This window comes from Stegostoma tigrinum, chromosome 16, assembly GCF_030684315.1.
Source record: "Stegostoma tigrinum isolate sSteTig4 chromosome 16, sSteTig4.hap1, whole genome shotgun sequence".
In the NCBI taxonomy this organism is placed as follows: Eukaryota; Metazoa; Chordata; class Chondrichthyes; order Orectolobiformes; family Stegostomatidae; genus Stegostoma; species Stegostoma tigrinum.
Genome location: NC_081369.1, coordinates 40,732,933 through 40,739,662, shown reverse-complemented (window position 1 = coordinate 40,739,662; position 6,730 = coordinate 40,732,933).

Genomic DNA, 6,730 nt, shown 5'->3' with positions numbered 1-6,730 from the left:
CTCCCACCCCAAGCCGCACCTCCATCTCCTACCTATTAACCTCATCCCACCTCCTTGACCTGTCCGTCTTCCCTGGACTGACCTATCCCCTCCCTACCTCCCCACCTATACTCTCCTCTCCACCTATCTTCTTTTCTCTCCATCTTCGGTCCGCCTCCCCCTCTCTCCCTATTTATTCCAGAACCCTCACCCCATCCCCCTCTCTGATGAAGGGTCTAGGCTCGAAACGTCAGCTTTTGTGCCCCTGAGATGCTGCTTGGCCTGCTGTGTTCATCCAACTTCACATTTTATAAGCCTGAGTAGGTGACTGTTCCAGGCAGCGGAGACCTGCAGCTCACAGCCTCCCTGTTATGGACGAAGTCAACATTTTTAGCTTGAATCTGCTGTCAATAAGCAAACTCATGAGCATCAACTACGAGTTCAAACTGGCCATGGAAGCCAAGACAAATTAAGATTACTTCCCCTTCCACTTCCTGGGTGACATATTCATCCTGGGCCTCCTCAACGGTCACAGTAATGGCCCCCAGAAACTGGGGGAACAGCACCTCATATTCTACCTTGGGATGCTACAACCTAATGGCCTAAATGTGGATTTTACCAGTTTCAAAATCTCCCCTCCCCTAGCCCCATCCCTTGGCCAAACCTCTCTCTCATCCCCGCCTCCTTGGCCTGACACAACCTGTCCATCTTCTCTCCCACTTATCCACTCCTCCCACCTCATTGAACAACACTCACCACTCCCCGCCTACACTCACTTATCACCATCCCACCTTCCCTCTCTCTATTTCTGAGCTTCCCCTGATGCTGCCTGACCTGCTGTGATCCTCCAGCTCCACACTGTGTTATATCTAACACCCTTATGCAAGCCCAAGAAATGCATCTGCAGTTTGCTGCTCAGTCATATGCAGTGGCAGGTTCAAATAAGTAAACATGGAATCATCGTTAAGCACAGCCTGCATTTTGTTCAGCAAAAGGAAATTGCAAATTTTCATAATAAAAAGAGGGCAGGAGATGACAAATACTGTTGTAGCCCTATGGCAACAGCCTGACCAATCAGAATCTGCCTGTTTTGCCTGAGAATTAAGATTGGCAGTTAACTGACATAAAATTAGAAATTGCCAGAAAAGTTCAGTGGTTCTAGTAGCATCTGTGGAGAAAATTCAAAGTTAACATTTCGGGTAGAGTGACCCTTCTGTCAGCAATGTCCTGTGTTTGATTCACCACAAATGGGATTTTGCTGAATATGCAGATTCAGCCAGCCTTCCCTTCAATGCATGTTGGAGAGCTTTCCAAGTGGAGTTTATTGAATTAACGGCGAGGCCATTTTGTTTGGAACTGGGCTGACCAATCCTTTATCCCCTTCACTGTCAGGTCAGATTACCTGAAGGTGTTGGGAATATGGTTTAGATGCAGAAAAAAATCTGTCAGGTTATAAGGATTTCTATAATATGTACTGTGCCAGATCTACTAGTAGGTGAGCTTTCAGAGCCTTCACCTTGTCAGACCCACAAGTCATTTCCTCTGTTAATAGGATGCTGCCAAAAAGATTAAGCCAAAAAGATATGTTGGCTACCACACAAATGAATAACGCAATATGAGTTTCAGTGGAGGTGTGATGGCAAGTATGTAGGCCATTCATACCGATGAGTGCTGGGCTGTATTTTGCAACATGTCCCATTGAGCAATCACAGTGGGCAGCACACTGACTTTGGTTTACCGGCCATGCTTCCAATCCTCAGAAAAATGTTTTGGACATTAGATGTAATTTTGCATTTGGAAATCATTTATTAAATAATCTGGACTGTGCTAAGAGTTACACTGGAAACCAATTTAAGATCAACAGGTCAGCTAGCAGTGTGATGCATTTGCCTGTGCTTGAAGATGCATACATTAATCTTCACTGTATATGGAAAACCCATTTAGAACTAGTTGCAACAGTTCACATAATCATTTGGGCGATTCATGTTGTGGGTTTAAGAACATCATGCGTCTTGGGTAGCCCATATATGAATAGACTCACTGAACCCTGAGGACAAATGTACCAAATGTATCAACAAGTAGGTTCACACCTTTATCTTCCACATTAGACAGATGTTCATCTGCACATCCGTCAACGTGGTCTACTGCATCCACTTCTGCCAATGTGGCCTCCTCTACATTGGTGAGACCAAGTGGAAGCTTGAACTCTGCTTTGTATAGCACCTGCACTCTGCGACAAATTACAACACCTTCCAGTCGCGAACCATTTCAACTTCCCCTTCCACTTCCTGGGTGACATATTCATCCTGGGCCTCCTCAACGGTCACAGTAATGGCCCCCGGAAACTGGGGGAACAGCACCTCATATTCCACCTTGGGATGCTACAACCTAATGGCCTAAATGTGGATTTTACCAGTTTCAAAATCTCCCCTCCCCTAGCCCCATCCCTTGGCCAAACCTCTCTCTCATCCCCACCTCCTTGACCTGACACAACCTGTCCATCTTCTCTCCCACTTATCCACTCCTCCCACCTCATTGAACAACACTCACCACTCCCCGCCTACACTCACTTATCACCATCCCACCTTCCCTCTCTCTATTTCTGAGCTTCCCCTGATGCTGCCTGACCTGCTGTGATCCTCCAGCTCCACACTGTGTTATATCTAACACCCTTATGCAAGCCCAAGAAATGCATCTGCAGTTTGCTGCTCAGTCATATGCAGTGGCAGGTTCAAATAAGTAAACATGGAATCATCGTTAAGCACAGCCTGCATTTTGTTCAGCAAAAGGAAATTGCAAATTTTCATAATAAAAAGAGGGCAGGAGATGACAAATACTGTTGTAGCCCTATGGCAACAGCCTGACCAATCAGAATCTGCCTGTTTTGCCTGAGAATTAAGATTGGCAGTTAACTGACATAAAATTAGAAATTGCCAGAAAAGTTCAGTGGTTCTAGCAGCATCTGTGGAGAAAATTCAAAGTTAACATTTCGGGTAGAGTGACCCTTCTGTCAGCAATGTCCTGTGTTTGATTCACCACAAATGCGGTTTGGCAGAATATGCAGACTCAGCCAGCCTTCCCTTCAATGCATGTTGGAGAGCTTTCCCAGTGGAGTTTATTGAAATGTTATGGGTGGACTTAAAGCCCTGTAAGGTCTATACCAGCCAACAATGTGGAATGGCACCACAATTGGACATCACCCTTCAGATTCCTCATTTCATTACCTTCTCTTTTCTGACTGCCCCTACTGACACATCCCAAACCACACATGTTGGATTCCAAATCATTCTCCCACTGTTCCCCTCCATAACTCCAACTCCACCCTCTGTACTATCCTGAATGCTTTACCCAATCCATCATGTTACAAGCCCCATCCCATATGCAATCCCGCTGATGACTGACTCACTGGGTGTTGCCACAGGCACCCATTCTCATGCTCCCCTCCCTTATGCTGTAGGATTAAATACGGATATGTGCTGCCCGTAGACATTACTGCACAAGACTGACTAAGGTGTGCTACTTTTAAACAAACATGAACAGGTACAACAAGATTCGTCTGTGCTGCTGACTGTATTTTGAAAATAGAATGTAGTTTATAGAAGTTTTGTATTAATAAGTTCAAATGTATTGCAAGCATGAACTGCAAGCTGGTGTGAGGCTCGAAACAGACAATAAATACACCTGACTTCATTTCTGCATCTCCACCTGCCATCAGGAAATCAAGATTTTTCTGTATTTTCTAAAAGATCGATGTCTTCACAGCAACCATTCTTCCTTTACCTGTTCTCCTGCCCTGACATCTTCCCTTGGAAGTAGGGGAGAAGTTTAAAAGGGAATTAAGGGAGAACTTTTTCATGCAGAGGATGGTGAGTGTATCTGGCATCTGACTGGGCATATGACTAGGAGGGATATGAACCAAATGCTGGACTAGATTAATTTAGGACATCCAGTTCACATGGACAAATTGGATTGTGCTATACATCTCTATGACTCTACAGATGACACAATATATGCCCTATCACTTCCTCTTTTCCAACTATACAGTATTCAGAGCATTTTGAATAAGTAAGTAAAATATGATTTACTTTTACTGACAAATTGAGGCACTGTGTTCATTGTTCATTGTATGGTCTGCAAAAGTTGACTGGGGGATCACTTTGCTGTGCAACTAGAGTCAGTTTGCCACTGTAGCCTTACGATTGGCACTTTAGTTCTCAATCCGACTCTAACCTGGCCTTGATCTTCTACGCTCAACGAATAATGTTTTGTACAAGGTCAAACAACAGCACCTCATCTCTTTATTGATACTTTACAAGTTATGAACCTAACATTTGGCTTTAATCTTAATTCCAATTTTCTTAAACAGGAGATACAGTGTCAGAAATGAAAGATGGCTAGAATAACAACACCTTATATTTAGACAAGATATGTAATGTGATAAAACATCTCAACCTCTTCACAACTGTAAAAATTATACTTTTAGAACATTATAGAATTTGTGCAGAATTATCAGATATAATGTGAGGCCATCTGGCAATAGGCTGTGAGAGCTGATGAGTGCAAGGCAAAAAAAGCTTCAGCAACATGTATTTCTTTTCAGTAAATTTGGAGCTGTTTCATTTTTCCTCACTGGAGAAACACAGTCTCAAGAAATTCTCAGTCACCTGCTTCAGGCTTCCTTGTTAACAGACCTAAAGTAATAGATGGTATATTTTACCCTCTTATTTAAAAATAATAAAATGTGACATAAGGCACACTCACAAACATTGGCTATATGTTTTTGAAAAGATGGGAAAGTCTAGCACTGACTGGAGGAATAAAGGTCTGGAAATTTACTAAGTGTATAATGAGGTGGCCAGCAAGAAGGGTTTTGGAATAATCCAGTCTGGAGGTAACAATGGCATAGATAAGCCTTTTCAGCCACAAGTGAGCTGTGGGAGGTAGTGTTCCATCAACTTTTACTGCAGAGACCAAGGACAATATTCTGCAGAAATGAGTTCAAATTCCACAATGACAGCTAATGGAATTGAAATTCAGATAATAAATCTGGAATTACTAAAAATTACTGCTAATTACTAGTCGAATTGTCACCATGAAACCAGTGTCATAAAATCCTAGAGATAACAAGGTGTAGAACTGGATGAACACAGTAGGCCAAGCAACACCATAGGAGCAGGAAAGCTGACATTTCGAGTCCAGACCCTTCTTCAGAAATGTCCAGACCAGAAACATTAGCTTTCCTGCTCCTCTGATGCTGCTTGGCCTGCTGTCCAGCTCTACACCTTGTTATCTCAGATTCTCCAGCATCGGCAGTTCCCATTACCTCATAAAACCCTGTCTATTTTATTAATTCGCTTAACAGGAGAAAATCTGTCATCTTTAGCTGGTCTGGCCCACATGTGACTCCAGATCCACTGAGATGTGGTTGAGTATTAAATGTCCTCTGAATTGATTAAACAATAGTCACTCAGTTGTATGAAACCACTACAAAGTCTAAAATGGACCAGCAGGTACAGGAAGCAACAATGGCAAACCCAGCTTTGTTCATCCTGCAAAGTCCTATTTACAAACCTTTCTGCTGGAGGAGGGAGTTGTGTCAAGTTTAAGAAAGATGTCCAACAGGCTAACACGGTCATACTTAGCAAATCATAATTTCCGGGCAATGTTCCAGGCTCCACCAACACCATCCAAGAATTTGTCTGGTCTCACTATCAGGATAGGCCTACCAGAGTGGTTTCATACAACTGAGTGACTATTGCTTAATAAATTCAGAGGTGGCATCATAGCAGTTTAGAACCAGTACAGGGTTGCCTTGGGAGTCCTCAACATTGGTTCCAGACCCTATGAGGTTTCGTTGTATTGGGTCAACCACAGGAAAATGAACTTCTTGCCAATTACCACATTTTACCATACAATGCATAAAAACGCTGAGGTAAATTGAGCCAAAGTTCCTGCTAAAAAAAATTACGACACAAGACAGGAAGGTAGGAAGAGGATTTCGGCCAATTACCAGCGGCAGTGAGGAACTTCAATATCCATTACCACAAGTGGCTCAGTAGCATCACTACTGACCAAGCCAGCCAACTCCAAAAGGACATAGCTGTTAGACTAGGTCTGAAGCAGGCAGTGAGGAAACTAACATGAGGAAATGCCTATTTGACTTATCCTCACTAATTTGCCTGTTGCAGATGCATCTGTGTAAATCTGTGCAATCAATGAGCCATTAAGAAACCAAGTCCTGTCTTCACATTACATTGCTGTGTTAAATGTGATAAGTTTTGTTCAAGATCTAGAAATTCACAAGTGGTCATCCATGTGAAAATGTGAGCCTTTGGGAGCAAAAATATAGGAGACATAACAATTATTTGGATGTTAATCTGTGACAGATGGAGCTAAGCAATCCCATAACTGACAGATCAGATCTAAGTTCTGCAGTCCTGTCATAACTTGTCAAGCATGGTTGTGGACAATTAAATAATTGACAGGAATGGGGGGCAGCACAGTTGGTTAGCACAGCTCCCTCACAGTGCAAGGGACCTGGGTTCAATTCCACCCTCAGGCAACTCTCTGAGTGGAGTTTGAACATTCTCCCCGTGTTTGCTGGGTTTCCTCTGGGTGCTCCAGTTGCCTCCCATCGTCCAAAGATTTGCAGTCTAGGTGGATTGGCCATGCTAAATTGCCCATAGTGTTCAGGGATGTGTAGATTAGGCAGATAGTTCTGGGTGGGATGCTCTGAGGGTCAGTGTGGACC